The following is an 18991-nucleotide window of genomic DNA, read 5'->3' as shown; positions in this document are numbered from 1 at the left end:
CTACAGGCTCTATAAAGTTACACCGCAACAGCGATAAGGTCCTACAGAGTGACACCTCAAAAGAGTTTTACTATGTAAACCACGACTCAATTATGACAATCAATATAGTTCACCGAGATAGTACACACCAGGCAATCTGCCAAGACATTAAATATGGGGAACACTATGTAAGACCATAGCTAGGCTATAGCGTCAGATAAAGCTAGTCAAAAAGATGAACTAGGAAACAGGTAAGACAAGCAAATAAGGGTTGTTGTAAGGCCAATGTGGGGAGCAATATAGTTGAATAATTATAGTACGTCTAAAAATGCGAGTAAACAGACTAGTAAGAGAATTCACCAAACTATGAAGATGAGAATAGTTAGTAAAAGTACTTAAGGATACAAATAAGTTTGTTAGTAAGGAAATACACCAATTTGTGATAGAAAGGGGTATCCTACAATTGTAGCTCGGTCATTAAATGAGTAAATATTATGTCAAGAATGATAGTTGAGATAATAGAAGAGTACCTAAGCTAACGGTTGGACCAGTAAGTCCACCAGTAATCTATTAAGAAAGATGAATATGAGGTAAGACCTTGTGGATCTACCATTTGTAGACTACCAGGAATACTTGGATGGAAAAAGTCTGTTTGAGGAACTAGAAATAATTACGGCATCGTAAGAAGTCTGGAACTAGGAGAGTAAACATTCTAGAGGTCTCATTGCAGATGCAAGTCCACCAAAAAGGTGGGAGTTCTAACTCATTCAATCAACTGACTTCTTGAGTTCGCAAAATAGAGGGCTAAAAGGAAACTTTATCCTAAAATGGGGAATCAGGCATAGATCAAGCAAAAAAAATGATCACCACTGAAGTAAGTGGATAAAATGGTATAAATCCAAAGGTGGATCAAAAGGGATCAAGGAAGGCATTCGAAACTATTGCGAAGTCTTGATTAAAATGCCAAAAAGTTACCGAACCCAAGACGATATCCACAGGAATTCCAAGTAAGGTATACCTTGATAGGTTCAAAGAAAGTATGGGATAAAGACAAACAAAGTTGAGACCCATATAAGAAAGAAGCTGTGACAGCCCTAAATTGACCCTAGTCGGAAAGTGGTTTCGGGACCACGAAACCGAGTCTTATAAATAATTAAAAGTTATATTCTGTGTTTATGATGTGAGTAAATGCATGTGTGAAAGTTTCATACTTTAATTTGGTCAGTGTATGTGAAATTTATTAGTAGGGACTTATGTGAGACAATTTAGAAATGTGCTAGGCAAGTGCTAAAGTGGCCTATTAATATATGTGGGAAAGTGCTTGTACTTGCATGTCAAATTAGCCAAACTATAGGTAGTGGCCAGCCATGCTACAAATTATATAATCAAATGTGAATTTTATATTAACTTTAATTAGCTAGATGCCATATTAGTATGGAGGATGTAATAAAATAAAGAAATGATAATTAAAGGAAGGAAATAGGTGAAAGAAACAAAGTCTTCATCCATGTTTCTTCCTAGCCGATTCTAAAGAAAGAAAAGAACAAGAGCATTTGGTGATGAAAACAAGTTGTATTCTTTGGTTCTTCTTGGCCGAAATGAAAGGAGGAAGAAGGGAGGAAAGCATTAGATCATCTTAGGTTAATATTAAGGTAAGGTATTCATATTAGTTCTTGAAATTTTAGTTGATCTTGAGTGAGATATCAAGTTATTTTTGTAACCCATGATGAAATTTTGATTTTGGAATGAGTAAGGTTTTCGACTATGGTAGTTAATAATGGTGAGTTTTGTTGTTTCATGTTAAAGTTAGGTGAATGATGATAGATGAGTGTTTGAACTATAAAAAGAATCATAGGTGAGCATTAGATACTAGGGGAAAGAATCGACTACCTTGTTATGAACTAGGGCCGAATGTGAGTTTGGTTGTGTTTGAATATTACATGCTTGGTAGAATGGTGGATGAAAGTGCTGAATGTGGTCTTTGGTTTGGGCATAAGGAATAATAGTATGCATAGGTTTCGGCTTTGGTAGTACCTATGTAATTATAATTAGTTCATTTTGATGGTTTGGCATGAGGTGATAAATAGAAGTTTAAAGGTAGCTTAAGTAAATTGATGCTCACTAATGATTTCGAATTGAAGCTTTGTTAAGTTGTGAAATGAGTGGCCGAGAGAGCTATAGACTATTGCCGGATGTATGTTGGGTTAATAGAGTCTCCAAAGTGATTATATGTGTGTATGCTATTAGAAATTCAAGGAATTCTCGGCAAAAATATGGTTAGGGGTTAAGTCATGGGAACTTGGGGGTATTCATATGTGGACCTTAAGATTATGTACACTATGACTATGTGAGTTAGGTGTTAAATAACTTAATCATGTGTATGCATGACCGAGTATAATCGGCCACATGAGTAAAGAAATGGGTTAATTGATATGTGGTAAATGTTAAGTGTTAAACGAAATGGAAATGATATCATATTGGAATATGTATACTCGACCACATGAATGAATACATAGATTGTTGTTGCATGTATTCGGCTATAAGTAAGCATATTGGTGGCTTAATCTTGACTTAGAAAATCGGCTAAAGGAGAATATTGGCTAATATGTTGAATTTGATTCATGATTTCATACATATATGACTCTAATGCCTAATATATATGGGCTAAGTACCTTGAATTCCTCTTTGATGTTCAAAATGATTAAATCGATTTATTTGTTAATATTAAGCTTAAGAGCAAAGGGGAACTAAATCCGATAAAGGAAAGGAAAAGGTGATCGAATAGCCGTTGAAATCGCTCAACAAAGATCCGAGGTAAGTTTTCGAGTAATGGAACTTAGATTATGATTCGATTAGATCATGTTATAAGCAAATCAAAATCATGCTCTTTGTATGTAGCTATTGAGCCGAAAATGATAATGTTTGATAAGTGACTTGTGTTTGAATTCTAGTTATGAAAATGAAATATAGATGTGTCATGATTTATTGATATGTGCATGAATATTCGGATGATAACCGGCTAAGTCCCGAAGGCATTTGTGCTAGTGACTAATTCCTGCTAAGCCCAAGGCATTTGTGCGAGTTACTATATCCGGCTAAGTCCCAAGGCATTTGTGCGAGTTACTATATCGTATGAGTTACTATATCCTGCTAAGTCCCAAGGCATTTGTGAGAGTTACTATAACCTGCTAAGTCCCAAGGCATTTGAGCGAGTAGCTATATCTCGCTAAATCAAGGTACTTGGTTTGGGAATGAGCAATCTTGCTGTAATAATTTCAATTAATACGCCAGTAAAACCCCAACGATGAGGTATGTTTTGTATATGCATTGGAATAATTGATTCCTTTTTAATAGTATTCGCTCAATCGATTAACAAGCTTCCGTCCTTTAGTCAAGTTGATTCCTTATGTATGAATATAAGGGTTGGAAATGTGAAGTAGGTATGATTGTGAGAATATGTGTATATGAAATTATTCATTTAGTCATATGAATGCTATACTTCAGTTGTGCATGATTTCATTACTCAAAACTTACTAAGCATTAAATGCTTATTCCGTTTCTTTGATTCTTTGTTTTATAGATTTTGGTTCGTCACCATCGGATTCGGGAGTGTCAAAGTCGAAGTCATCCACACTATCAAAGCCCTTTTGGTACTCTTTTAGTTGAACTCGAAAATGGCATGTATAGGACTACCCTTTTGTTGTTGGTCATGTACCTTTCGGTAATGTATATATTTGGATAGCCATGCGAAAATGGCTTATATATATTTTGAGCATAGCGTTATAATCATTTTGTATGTTGTTCATGGAGTGTTATGGAAATGTTGGTAACGATTAGCCATTGGAACGGTTAATCACGATCATTTTGGTGCTATGTATGACAAAATTTTAGTTGATCCATGGAAAACCATGAAATAGGTAAAGTTTACCTTAAAAATAGATGCTGACAGCAGCAGTGATGTGGATTTGAAAAATCACTAAAAATAGTAGGAATGGAATTAAATAGTGGATAAATTTTGTAATCTAACCTTGATGAATCTATTTTCATATGAAAGTAACGAAACGATCATATGAGCCGTATTTTATGAGATGTTTAAGTTTTCTTGAAACAGGGCCAGAGCGATTTCTGGATCCCATGCTCCGACTTTGGAAATTCACTATAAATTAACCAGAGATAATTAGAAGTCATGCCCTATATGTACAGATTCCTTTTCGAGTCTAGTTTCTTTAGAAACAAACGGCATAATTATTGAAGCCCTTTACAGGGAGATATCTAAGTGGTAATGCATGAAGGTCAGAGTAGTCAAACCCTGAAATAGGGGAGACTTTAACTAACAAAATGTACTAATTGGCTTGACCAAAAATTCTAGAAAAATATTTGTAGATGAACATATGAGTCTAGTTTCAGGAAAAATTTACGGAACTGGTTTTTGAGTTTTGGAACTCGAGATATGATTTTTAAGGTGACAGTGACGCAGTTAGCCAGCTTATCTGGAAATTTTAAAATGGACTGTGCAAATAAATGAATTAAGTCTGTTAGCATCTCGTGTTCGACTCCGGCAACGGTCTCGGGTACGGGGTGTTACAGAAGAATTTGAAGACGTTTTGGCGGGCGACAATGTCTTCTGACAGTTTGTTGATAACTCTTGAAAAGAGTTATATTTCAGGCCTCTAAACTGACATATTTTCTTGTAATTAAGAAAATATGTTTGTATTTTAGACTTATTCCTAGAGCATTACTTACTAAAGCTTGGGCTATGTTTCAACTATAAATTTATATTACTTTTAATTACTGGAAAGAGGTTTGGTAGTCTTTGGTAGTTAGTGCGGATAGGATGAAAGAGGCAACAAGAAGGAAAAGAGGAAGAGGAAAAAAGAACGAAGGAGGTGAAACATTGTCTTGGCAAATGGTGGGATAGATTGCCAATAGAAATGTCATGGCAATTCTAGGAAGATGACGCAGCACTCAATCCACGTCACTCTCAGCCAACTGTTTGTGTACAAGATAATTCACCCTAAAAAAGAGGAGCAAAATATGTGTGTTGAGAAAGAGAGTGGTTTCTCCCTCTGCAACAGAATTCTGTGGAGAAATTGTGTGGAAAATTAAAAAAAGAAGAAGATGGTAGCAGCTAAAAAGAGGAGATCACAGACGCGAAGAAAGGGAAGAGAAATTTGCCCTGGGTTTTGCATAAAATCTTGAGAAGAAGCTGCAGTGTAGCGAGAGCTTCCTACAATTCTACCTTTGTTTTGTTTTTCTTGGTTTTAATTTCTATGATTCGTAAAACTTGAAAATGTTTATGATTGATTTAATTTTGGATTTCATCGCCCAACCCATGAGCTAATTGTCTTTGGGTTGGAATTGTTTGGGTGAATATTGAATTATCTATAATGCCCATGATATTATTTTGATTAAAATCACTGTTTCATTCGATTTATACTTATTTTGAATGCATGCATGCAAGATCTAGATATAGCTGACTATTTTTTTATGTTTTTAGATGGATTTGAACCTGAAAGGATTAAATACATCATATTATTAATTGATTGATACAGGTGAGTGTTCGAAAGAATAATTGTAGCACTCTAAACACAGAAGTTGCAAGCTGTATAGGTGAAGAATGTTGGTGTGGTTATCATTCGTGAGTCTTGTAGAGATCCATATACTCAGGATAATAACTAAAGTTTGACTTTCGAAAGAAGTAGACTACAGTAGTAATTTTCCGGGTAATAATAAGTCAAAATTTTGCCATGGCATTATTACGTTATGAAAATATTCCTTGAGTAATTCCAACATTTACCATTCAACAGAAGAAATACTCTCTACTTATTCTTTTTGAATTGCCACAACATTTAGATTGTTTTGTCATTCTTTCAGTTATAATTGATATTATTAGTTTATTCATTAATTCCCTTCATCAATTTATACTCTGTTTCTTTTGCACAATTTAATTATTTAAATCTACAGTAATACTTTACAATTGTAACCAATTTCTGATCTCTATGAAGACGATACTCACTCATCATTATATTACTTGAATCGACATATACATTTGTACATTTGCATTACATATTTACACGCAATAAGTTATTGACACTATTGTCGAAGATTGGCAACATTGGTAAAATTTGGTTTGTTATTTGTTTAATTTTTGTTAGTTTAGTTTAATTAGTTGTTTTGATTATCCTTTTTCAGGTATGTGCTAGTGCATGCATAGAAATATTTTAAAGAATATAGAGTACTATTTTGATCCAACTATTGAAAGAATCATAAGGCGAAGGAGAAAATAGTTGTGAGAAATGGAAAGAATTAGAAATAATCCAGGTAGAGAAGATCCAGTACCTCAGAATGGAAGGAATTTTAATATTCCTCGAATTGTAGATGATAGAAACAGACCTATCAAAGAACATGTAGTGCCAATCTTAGATGATCTAGATCCAGGAATTGTTAGGCCACACATTCAGGCTCAACAATTTGAATTAAAGCTAGCGATATTTCAAATGCTGTAAACTGTAGGGTAGTTCAGCGGATTGCCTACGAAAGATCCAAGACTCCACTTACATCTTTTTCTGGAAGTTTACGATTCATTCAGGCAATGAGGCGTTCCTGAAGATGCCCTGCGACTAAAGTTATCCCTTACTCATTGTGAGATCATGCTAGTGCATGGCTAAATGCATTGCCGTTAGGTACAGTGGTATCGTGGAATGAACTGTGTCAAAGGATTCTGCTAAGATATAATCCTCCTAACATACATGCCAAGTTGAGCAACGACATTACATTGTTTAGAAAATTAGAGGATGAAACATTATATGAAGTATGGGAGTGATTCAATGAGCTACTAAGAAAATGCCCGATGCATAATTTCCATCATTAGACACAAATGGAAATGTTTTACAATGTATTGAATACTCATACAAGAATGGTTGTCAACGTATCTACCAACGTAACTTTACTAGAAAAATCAGACAACGAGGCTTATAAAATTCTAGAAAAAGATAGGAAATAACGATTATCAATACCCCACTGCCAGAGTTGGAATCGGCAAAAGAGTTGTAGGGGCAATGGAGCTTGATGTAGTTACATCTCTAACAGCTCAGGTATCATCTTTAACAAATATGATTAAAACACTGAAAAGGCCATCTGCAGTGCAGAAAATGAAAGCAGCAGAGTTAGCGTTTGTTTACTATGGAGAAGATCATGTTTTTGACGAATGCCCATCGAACCCAGCCTCATTTTATTATATGGGGAATTTTAATCGCAACAACAACAACCCATACTTCAACACATACAATCCAGGGTGGAAACAACATCCTAATTTTAATTGGAGTAATCAAGGGGTGGGAAATGCCAATAATGCCATTCGACAGGATGTTGTGAGTGTACCACATGGGTACAATCAATCTTCGCTACAGTAAATTGCTAGCAAAATTCAGCTTCAAGTTCATTTATGGAAGCTTTATTAAAAGATTATATGGCCAATAATGGTGCTATCATTTAGAGCCAAGCTGTATCTTTAAGAGCTTTGGAAAATCAAGTACGGCAAATTGTCACTGCATTGAATTTCAGATAGCAAGGAGCATTGTCGAGTGACACTGAGAGTTCTCGATCACAAGGGAAGGAACAGTGCAAAGCCATTACACTTCGAAGTGGTACACAACTATAAAGGAAAAGAGCAACCAAAAAAATGTTCAAGCAGATGCAACTTGTATTGCTGATAACAATGTCACGAAAAAACAATTTAGACAATTAGAAGAAAGGCCACCGCCACCTTTTCCTCAGCGGTTCCAAAACTCCAAGCAAGATGTTCAATTCAAGAAATTTCTGGAGGTCCTGAAACAATTACATATTAATATACCATTGGTGGAAACATGAAGTTCAAAAAAAATATTTTATTAAAGAAGTGAAGGTTAGGAGAATTTAAAATTATTGCTGTCACTGAAGGGTGGACAACTATGCTAAAAAACAAATTGCCACCAAAACTAAAGGATCCAGAGAGTTTTACTATATCTTGCTCTATTCGAAATCATAATGTAGGCAAAACACTATATGATTTGGGTGCAAGCACAAATCTAATGCCTATTTCTGTTTTGAGGAAGCTTGAAATAGGAGGCAAGACCCATAACTATCACATTGCAGTTAGTTGATAGATCCTATGCACATCCAGAAGGTAAAATCAAAGACATGCTAGTAAGAGTTGACAAATTTATTTTTCCAGTAGGTTTTATTATTTTGGAATGTGAGGCTAAAAAAGAGGTACCAATCATACTTGAGAGACATTTCTTAGCTACGGGTAAAACATTAATTGATGTCCAAAAAGGTGAATTACCTATGAGTTAATGATAATGATCAATAGTTAACTTTTCATATCTTTGATGCTATAAAGTGTGCAGATACTGGTGAAGAATGCCATGTTATTGAGATTATTGATACAACAGTACAAGATAAATTAAAGATTTTTGTTTAAAAAATTCAAAAAATGATACAAATGTATATAAGTTAATTGACGCAGACATGATTACAGATTTTGATAAACTTATAGAAATTCAGCAAATAGGAAATAGATCAAGCAGAATTTTTTAATCATTAAATCAGCCTGACCTTTCTTTTAAACCTCATCGACCATTCATAGAAGACCCTTTTAGGCTGGAATTGAAGCCCTTGCCAGTACATTTAGAGTATTCATATTTGAGAGATAACAACACATTGTCAGTAGTTATCTCTATTGAGTTAACAGCAGATCAAAAAGGCTCAATTATTAGAAGTTTTAAGGAAATCTAAGAAAGCCTTGGGGTGGTCAATTGTAGATATTAAGGGAATCAATCCAACAATTTGCATACACAATATAATACTAGAGGATTGCCATGGCAAATCTATTAAGCAGTAGAGGAGACTGAATCTCATCATAAAGGAAGTTGTGAAAAAAGGAGATTATCAAATGACTGAATGTTGGAATCATATACCTAATTTCTGATAGTTCTTGGGTAAGCCTTATTCAGTGCGTACCTAAAAATGGGGGTGTCACTATGGTAAGAAATGATAGCAACGAACTTATTCCCACTCATACTGTCACGAGATGGAAGGTTTGTATGGATTATCGGAAACTCAGCAAAGCAACAAGGAAGAACCATTTCTCTCTACCATTTATCGATCAAATGTTGGATAAACTAGTGGGGAAAACCTTCTACTGCTTTCTAGATGGATACTCAGGGTAGAATCAGATTGCCATAGCTCATGCTGATCAAAAGAATACCACATTCACATGTCTGTATGGAACTTTTGCATTTCGAAGAATATCATTTGGATTATGCAATGCCCTTTAAAACTTTTCAACGTTGCATGATGGCAATATTTTCAAATATTGTGGAGAAATTCTTAGAAGTGTGTATGAATGACTTCACAGTGTTTGACGATACATTTGAATACTGTTTTCAAAATATGGAGTTAATTCTTTGTCGATGTTAAGAAACCAATCTTCTGTTGAATTGGGAAAAATGTTATTTCATGGTCTTTGAGAGCATTACTAGGACATAAGATTTCACAGCAAGGAATTTTCATTAACAAAGAAAAAATTGAGGTTATTGAGAAATTGTCACTACCTACTTCAATAAAAGGTATACAAAGCTCCCTTGGTCACGCAGGATTGTATCGTGATTTATCAAAGACTTTTCCAAAATATCCAAACCTCTTTGCACATTATTGGAATAAAACAAATATTTTAATTTTGATGGGCCATGCTTGCAAGCATTTGAGGAATTGAAGAAACAATTTATCACAGCACCAATAGTCATTGTACTAGATTGGACTTTACCATTCAAACTGATGTGTGATGCAAGTAACTTTGCCATAGAAGCAGTCCTGGGACAAAGAAAAGCCAAGATATTTCATGATCTATACTATGTCAGTCATATGTTGACAGATTCACAGGTAAATTACACCATCACTGAGAATGAGCTGTTAGTTGCAGTATTTGCCTTCGACAAACTCAGAGCTTATCTCTTGGGCACTAAAGTCACTGTGTATACAGACCACTCTACTATTAAGTACTTGGTGACCAAGAAAGATGCCAAGCTTAGATTAATTCGATAGATATTGCTGCTATAGGAATTTAATATGGAGATTAGAGATATGAAAGACACAGAAAATTAAGTGGCTGATCATTTATCACACCTGAAAACAGGGAATGAAAATGGTAATATTTAGATGATTAAAGATGAATTCCCTAATGAGTAGTTATTGACTGCCATGGTATTACCATGGTATGTTGATATTGTTAATTTTCTAATCAGTGGATTGCTGCCACCCAAGCTCTCTAGTCAAGGAAGAAAGAAATTCCTCTACAATGTTAAGTAGTACTATGGGGATGAGCCATTCTTATTCAAGCAGTGTGCAGACCAAATCATTCGAAGATGTATTTCGGATGATAAAGTTTAGAGTGTTCTACACCACTGTCATTTAGCACCGTATGGAAGCCACTTTAAGGGTATAAAACTGCTGGAAAAGTTCTCTAGTCTAGTTTTTATTAGCCGATCATGTTTAAAAACGCTCATGAATTCTATAAGGCCTATGATCACTGTCAAAGAATTGGAAATCTATCCAGGAGATATGAAATGCCCTTGCAAAATATTTTAGAAGTGGAATCATTTGATGTTTAGGAATTGATTTTATGGGGCCATTTCCACCCTCTTGGGGCAATATCTATATGTTGATCGCTGTTGATTACGTCTCCAAGTGGGTTGAAGCTGCTGCTCTACCAACAAATGATGCCAAATTGGTACTGAAATTTCTTCACAAAAATATATTTACGCGGTTTGATACCCCTTGTGCTCTAATCAGTGGTGAAGGTTCACACTTTGATACCCCAGATGAATGGACAAACAGAAATATTTAATAGAGATATTAAACAAATTTTGGAGAAAGTAGTCAATCCCAACCAAAAAGATTGGTCAGCAAAACTGGATAAAGCTTTGTGGGCATATCGAACAGCGTTCAAGACACCATTTGGTATGTCACCTTTTTAGCTTGTTTATGATAAACCATGCCACTTGCCTGTTGATTTGGAACACAAGGCATTTTGGGGAATCAAAAAACTGCATATCAATTAAAAATCTGCTAGAAATAATCGCTTACTGAAGTTGAATGAGATGAAAAAATTTTGAACTCAAGTCTATGAAAATGCCAAGCTATACAAAGAAAAGACTAAACGATGGCATGACAACAAAATTTTGGCAAGGTAATTTGTTCTTAGTCAACAAGTCTTGCTTTTAAATTCCAGACTTAAATTGTTTCCTAACAAATTAAATTCTCGGTGGTCAGGTTCATTCAAAGTTGTTCAGTATATCCTTATAGAAAGTTAGACGTCAAAGACGAATAAAATGGGTTTACTTTCAAAGTCAATGGCCAATGATTAAAGCATTACGTTTGAGCTCTTATAATTCGTGATAAAACTTCCATCAATTTTCAAACTAATTAATATTTCTCTCTTGCACTGTTTATTCAATTATTTCATTTTTAATTTCTTTGTTTCAGTTGAATCAGTAAATTTATTTAACTTTTATTTTCTTTTTTTTGCAGGTACGTTGTGGCCCAAGTTTGTAGGCCTCAGCCCACTCATTTTATTAGCCACTTTTTAGTTTAATAAATTTACTTAGTATTTCATTTTGCCCGCTTAAATATTTACTGTTATTTATGTCAGACCATGATTAAGGCCTAATTTTATCATCTACATCATAGGTTTATTCCCTTTAAGTTTTTACCTTATCCGATTCAGTTTCCTCTTCACCGTTACCTTCACTTTATTTATATGTTATTTTGCTTTTTGTTTTCATCCTAAAATTTTAAAGGTTTTAGTTTTTTTACTCTTACAATTACCATCTTCTTTGCAATGGCTCGTCAAACACCACCTACTTCTATTGCTGCATAGCCATGTACAATCTTTAGTAAGACAACAGAAACCAAATACCACGAAAACATCTCCAAACACCCTCTTTGCATGGGCTATACTCAAGCCATTTCCTTAGTTGTGCAGCAACATAGATGGCAGATTTTCTATCTCCATACTAATAATGTTTTCCTTAAAGTAGTAAAGGAGTTCTATGCTCACCTTACTTCCCCTGAAAATAATTTTATATATGTGTGGGGTGCTTCAGTATTATTTAATGCCGAGTCGATAAATGCAAAAAACGGGTTGTCTGATGGTCCCGATGAACACGCTGATTTTGTCAAGACAATGACAGCAGAAAGATTAAATCTCGTGCTTAATGATGTCTATGTTGAGGGCACAAAATGGACAATCTCAATGAATGATTGCTACACCATTAACAGGGTAACTTTGAAGCCCCACTGCAAAGTTTAGTATCATTTCCTAGAAAGTCAGCTTATTCCATCCACCCACAATTCTACAATCTCAAAGAACTGTCTGTTGCTACTTCATTCGATTATGGTGGGACGAAAGGTAAATGTTGGGAACATTATCTTTCGAGAGGTCCACTGTTGTGCTTAGAAAAATGTCAGTACCTTGAACTTTTCATCGCTTATCACTAAGCTTTGTTAGAAGGTCAATGTTCCTCTTTAAGCCAATTAAGACTGAATCCTAAACAAAGGTGATATCACTATGCACATTGCTCTAAAATTTTCTGACAAGAAACTGTCACGATATTCCGATCCTTCTCCAACATTTTCTTCACCCAGGCTCAATGATGCTACTCCATCAACCTCTAAGAATGCATTTGAGCAAAACGTGGCCGAGACTTTAAAGGTCTTGCATCAACAGTTTCAGAAATAGGAAATATAGCAACGGTTGATAGCCATTGATCTTGGTAAAGCTCAAGAAATGGAAATATTCTGGGCTATGTTAGAAAAAGGAAGAAAGCCATTAAGAAGTCCCTTCAAAAGAACTTTACCCGTCCAATTCCCGTATTCCCTATTTTTCTGAAGGAACTGTTGTTAAAACCAAATAATGTAGATGACGATGAAGAACCTACCACGACAGAAAAAAAAGGGAGGAGAATATTGAATTGAATATGTATATATCGAGTCCAATAAAGAGGAAGATGAGTGACAACATACTTCTACACCTCCTACCACTGCCACCACACCAAGATCGAAAGCACCTATGACCGCATCAGAACGTGCAGTTCATCAACTGATTAATGAACTCACTAAATCAGATTCTGATGATAAAAAGAGATGCCTATTAATCATCTTAAAAGAAAGTGTTACAAAATAGCTGCTAGGAAAGTAGTTCAAGCTAATAGTGGTGATGTAACATCCTAAATAGGGCCTAGTCGGAATGGTGGTTTCGAGACCATAAATCTGACATCAAAATGGTTACTTTATGATTATTATGAGGCCTAGAATATGAGTATATGCATGTGTTAAAGTTTCATGAAGAAATTCTTTGAGTAAGGTGTTCAATTGGAAATTAGGGACTAAATTGAATAAATTGCAAAACTTGAATTCTAAAAGAAATTTGTATGAAATTGCTTTGGGTTATGAATTAGAAGGTCTTGGAGAGTAATTTTCCCAAATTCTAAGTTTTTGGACAAAAAATGGGCTTGTATGGATGGAATTTTAAGGAAAGGGCTTAAGGGCATTTTGGTCATTTGGTATTTTAATGAAATAAAATGGGAAAAATGAACCAAAATCAGCCCATTCTCTTCCTTGTCCAACCGAAACTTCAAGGGTTTCCATAGCTAGGGTTTTCAAGCTTCCAAGCTCAATAGTAAGTGCTCCCAAGCCCCGTTTTTCATGCTCTTTGTATTTTTGAAATCCCGGTAGGTTGCTCTCTCCATTTCTACCTATATTTCATGCAAGGGTTCATGTTTAAAAATTTACCCATGCATGATTTGCTTGTATTTTGATGGATTATGGAGGAATATGAAAGATGAATGTGTATTAAACATCATTTCCTAGTTGATTTTCATGAAAAACCCTTATAGGGACTCTTTTGCAAAAGATGTAAATGTGGGGTAGAAATGAGAAAATAATGGAAAATGTGGGCTACCATAAGAAGGAAAAGTGTTCGGCTAGGCTTGGGTAAGATAGAAAGTGCATGTGTTTCATCATACGAGCTTAGGGACTAAATCGTAAAAATGTGAAAGGTTAAGGGCAAAACGATTATTTGGACCAGGGGTAGATATTAAACTTGAAATGTATAATGTAGTGTATTAATGAGTTAAATTTTTTTGTTATAGACCCCAAGGAACAAAGTCCAGAGGTCGATCGAGGTAAACGCAAGGTTTCGGAATAACCGAAACACAACTCCAAAAAGAATACCAGGTAAGTTTGGATAACTTAAAGTAAACCCATAATATGCATAATTTAATGATTTATGAATGCATGATGATTGCATTTATTATTAGCATGAAATATCATAGAAATGTATATTTGATGGTAACATGTGAAAAATGTCTCGGATGAGGTTGACAAAGGGAATTCGATGGATAAACCTTCATTGAAATGTGTAAAAAGATCCTACATGTGTTGCAGTAAGGATTTAGCCCAGACGGGTAATCCGTGATCTCAAGTATGAAAAGGATCTAGCCCGGACGGGTGTTCCTTGAATGATCAAGCCTTCCAAAGAATATGTGTGCATTATGGATTTAACCCGGACGGGTAATCCGATTAGCATCTGAATTTAACCTAGACTGGTAATTTAAATCCGAGCTCATTAAAGGTGTTTGTCATTATAAGGGATTTAGCCTGGACTGGCAATCCCGACATCACCTTATGAGTTCATGATATGGGGGATTTAGCCTGGACTGGTAATTCTGCCATGAGATGTGAGGTTCGCGGGAGTGCATATATGTGAAATGATCATTCGTAAGAATTGACGGATAATGGGTATTCCATCGAGATTTCCTAGAAACACAATGGGATTAATATGATGTATGTCAATAAGATGATGAATGATGAGCTCATCTACATAAATTACATGATGCTTTGTTATGTAACTAACTCATTGATTGAGTGCATGTGATAGGGAATCGTTTCATAATTGATGATGTCATGATTTAAATATGGATGTATGCTAATTACTCGGTAAGTTTACTTTCCGGTTGTTCGAGCTTACTAAGCATGTAAATGCTTACCCCTCTCTTTTTCCCTGTCTCACAGAGCTCGAGAACTCGAAAGGATTGGAAGACGATTGGACAGTCAACATACTATCAACTAGACAAGCTTTGGTATAAAGACTTTGTTTGTTTTGTTCAATGGCATGTACAGTATTTTTGAGTATTTTGTTATATGTGTCATTTGATTTGCCAAATGAAGGCATGTAAAAATATGTTTATTTCTTTGTATATGGCCACGAAAATTGGCTTAATTGAAGTAGGCTATGACCTACGAATTTATGCATGGCTTTGTTTACAAGTGATGGGTCGTTACCAATTAGCAATGAGTCACATGAATGAGCCAATTTCGGATGAATTAAAGTGACATGGGAACCCATAAACACTAAGTGGGAAGTAACCTATCACGTATGAAACCAATGATATGAGGTTTTGATTAACCGTAATTTATACATATTTCTATCCCATGCTTAGCATATTTTATGGATGATTTTTCGTTAAAATTGGTGAATTAGATGCTCCTAATGCCTTAATTTCATATTTTATACTTAGGTGAGCATAGGAGAGTGAAAGGAACGAGAAACGGACCAAAAACAGAGAAAATGGGCTAACGTACGAAATCAACACGGCCTGGACCTCCTCACACGGGCAGACCACACGGTCGTATTAATTTGGCAGAATCGAAGCATGACTCACATGGGTGGACCACACGCCCGTGCCTCTTTAACAGGCTTGACCACGGCCTGAAGTAATCGCATACGGGCGTGTCACACGGGGGTGTCCCTGTCGAGACCAAGTTGAGTCCAATTCGAAAAAGGCCAATTTTGAAGGTTCTTAGTCATTCTAAAGCCTATAAAAAAACCCTAAAGGAGGAGGAAAAGAGGGACACACAGGAGGAAGTATTGAACTGCTCAAGGAAAGTCGATTGATCCATCTCAGAAGTTGGATTCATCATCAAGACTGAAGATCTCCTCTCAATTTTCCTTCAAGAGTTTTGGGTTTTTCTTTATGTTTTGTATTCATTATTCTTCTGAGATGTTTACCTTTTTAGTTATGAACTAAAACCCCTAAATACCTAAGGGGAATGAAACCTAAGACAGATCTTGTTATTATTATTTGTATTGTATGATAAATATTTGGTTTGTTCTTAATTATGTGTTCTTAATTCTTGTCTTGATATTCCAGGATATTGATTCAAGTTAAGCTATTATTTAGAGAAGGAATAGACCCTGTCTAAGAGTAGATTTGTCACAATTAAGCGGAGTTGATTGCGCGCCTAGAGATAAGGTGACAAGATTTTACCGGATTAGGGTGAAACCTAATAAGGGGATCCATGGATCGAGTTAATGCAACCCTAGGAAGTTAATTAGAAAGAGATTTCAATTATTCAACCTAAGGTTAGACGTTGTTAGTCTCGAGAGGGATAATAATATAACTTAGGGATTTCTACAGATCAAGTCAAATGAATAAATCGTCTGATTCAGAGTCAAATAACAAGTGAAGTTTAGGTGGATTTTTCCTTAGGTATTGTCTTGATTCAATCGTTTTTCCAAGAAGTAATTCCTCAATTCTATTTTCTGTGATTTCTTAGTTTAGTTAATTAGTTAGTTAAAACAAACCACATTATTCTTAGGCTAGATAATAAAAAGACAGTTATTACTTGTACTTTTAGTTCCTTTGGGTTCGACAATCCGGTCTTGCTAAAACTATACTACTGTTCGATAGGTACACTTTCCTTCATCGTGATAAAAGTTAGTTTCAAGAACGATTCATTATAAATATTTAAAACCTGTCACGAATGTCACATATCAAGTTTTTGGCGCCGCTGCCGGGGAACTAAGATATTAGGAAGACTCGATTTTTATTACTGTAGCCATTTACTTTTACTACAATTTAAATTTTATTCTAATTTTTATTATTAATTCTTTCTTTTCCCTTTTTCTGGTAGGTTATTATAGTTTATAACTAGAAGAAACCCGTCAGGACCATTACTTTTTGACAGTGAGATCGATCGCATAGTTCACAGAAACCAAAGAGAAATAAGGTGAAGCTTAAAATACATAGAGAACGAGCAAGAGGACGATATTCAAACCACAACCGAGGAGATGGCTGAAAACCAAGAAAATCCGCTACCTCCTGCAATCGCTGTTAATCAAAATCCTGCTCCGCGTACTATGTATGATTATGCTAAACCTAATATAATAGGAACTGAGTCAAGTATAGTTAGACCTGCTATTGCTGCAAATAATTTTGAACTGAAACCTAACACAATTCAAATGATACAACAGTTTGTTCAGTTTTATGGTTTGCAGGACGAGGATCCCAACGCTCACTTGGCAAATTTCCTAGAATTTTACGATACCTTTAAAATTAATGGCATTTCTGATGATGCCATTCGCCTTCGGTTGTTTCTCTTTTCGTTAAGGAATAAGGCTAAACAATGGTTGAACTCGTTACCCCAAGGGTCAATCACTACTTGGGAACAAATGACCGAAAATTTTTTATTAAAATATTTTCCACCTGCTAAAATAGCCAAATTACGTAATGATATCTCTTCTTTTATGCAGATGGATTTAGAAACGCTCTACGATGCATGGGAGAGATACAAGGACCTTTTGAGAAGGTGCCCTCACCATGAGTTACCGCTTTGGCTACAGGTTCAAACGTTCCATAATGGCCTGAATCTTTCGACTAAGTAGATGATTGATGCAACTGCGGGAGGAGCTATCAATAATAAGACACCCGAGGCGACTTACGAATTTATTGAGGAGATGTCACTGAATAACTATCAGTGGTAAGTTATGAGAACAAAGCCGACGAAAGCAACCGGTGTTTTCAACCTCGACGCGGTTACTATGCTATCTAACCAAGTAAAACTCTTAAATAAAAAGATTGATGATTTGTGTGGCTCTATTCAGGTACATCCAGTGATGAGGTGCGATTCGAATGGAGGAGGAGCATATACAGAATATCAACCCTTCAACCCTAGCATCGAGGAGGAACAAGTCCAATATATGGGTAACAATAACTTTAGATCCCAAAATAACCCATATAGTAACACTTATAATGCAGATTGGAGGAACCATCCCAATTTTTCATAGCGAGGCCAAGGAAATCAGAAACCACCACCCCCTCCAGGCTTTCAGCAACCACCATACCAGAAGGAGAAAAAGTCAAACCTTAAGGAGATGCTAACCAAATTCATCTTGGTGTTAGAGACTCGTTTTCAGAATACCGAGACGGCACTCAAAAATCAACAAGCATTGATCTAAGGGCTTGAAACTCAGATTGGACAGCTTGTCAAGTTGATTTCTGAACGACCACAAGGCAGCTTCCCAAGCAACACAGAATCTAACCCAAGGGAGCAACTTAACGCGATTACTAGTCAAGATGAAGAAGGGTTAGTCACACTTGTACTAGAACCAAGGCAAGAAATTGAGATAAGCAAAGGTAAAGGTGAGGTCGACCACAATGAGCAGAAACAGGTAAGTACAAAATACAAACCTCGTGTGCCATACCCCAATGCGACAAGGAAAGATTGCTCAGATGAACAATTTGGTAAATTCCTTAAACTTTTAAAGAAACTACATATTAACTTACCGTTTATTGAAGCACTTTCACAGATGCCGAACGCAGTCAAATTTTTAAAGGAGCTTCTAGCAAATAAACGAAAGTTAGATGAAAGGTCGCATGTGGAGCTGAACGCGGTTTGCTTAGCCATTCTTCAGAATAAGCTACCCAAGAAATTGAAAGACCCAAGGAGTTTTACAATTCCTTACTTAATTGGTAGTTTAGATGTTAATAATGCATTAGCTGATTTAGGGGCTAGTATTAACGTCATGCCTTACAAGATGTTTAAACAATTAGGTCTTGAGAAACCCAAACAGACTAGGATGAGCATTCAATTAGCAGATAAAACTATCAGATTTCCTAGGGGTATTATTGAA

At 35.6% G+C, this 18991-nt stretch overlaps 2 non-coding genes across 2 annotated transcripts; both read right to left on the bottom strand.

The window, feature by feature from the left end:
• Positions 1-6733: 6733 nt before the first annotated feature.
• Positions 6734-6840, bottom strand: LOC128294392 (small nucleolar RNA R71). The gene has a single exon (XR_008284704.1). It is a non-coding gene; the product is annotated as a small nucleolar RNA R71 (small nucleolar RNA).
• Positions 6841-17578: 10738 nt separating this feature from the next.
• LOC128294745 (small nucleolar RNA R71) lies at positions 17579-17685 on the bottom strand. Its single transcript, XR_008285052.1, has one exon. It is a non-coding gene; the product is annotated as a small nucleolar RNA R71 (small nucleolar RNA).
• Positions 17686-18991: the final 1306 nt, after the last annotated feature.

Source organism: Gossypium arboreum, chromosome 6 (assembly GCF_025698485.1).
Source record: "Gossypium arboreum isolate Shixiya-1 chromosome 6, ASM2569848v2, whole genome shotgun sequence".
Lineage (NCBI taxonomy): Eukaryota > Viridiplantae > Streptophyta > Magnoliopsida > Malvales > Malvaceae > Gossypium > Gossypium arboreum.
The sequence above is the reverse complement of the archived record's forward strand: the minus strand, read 5'-3'. Positions and strand labels throughout refer to the sequence as shown.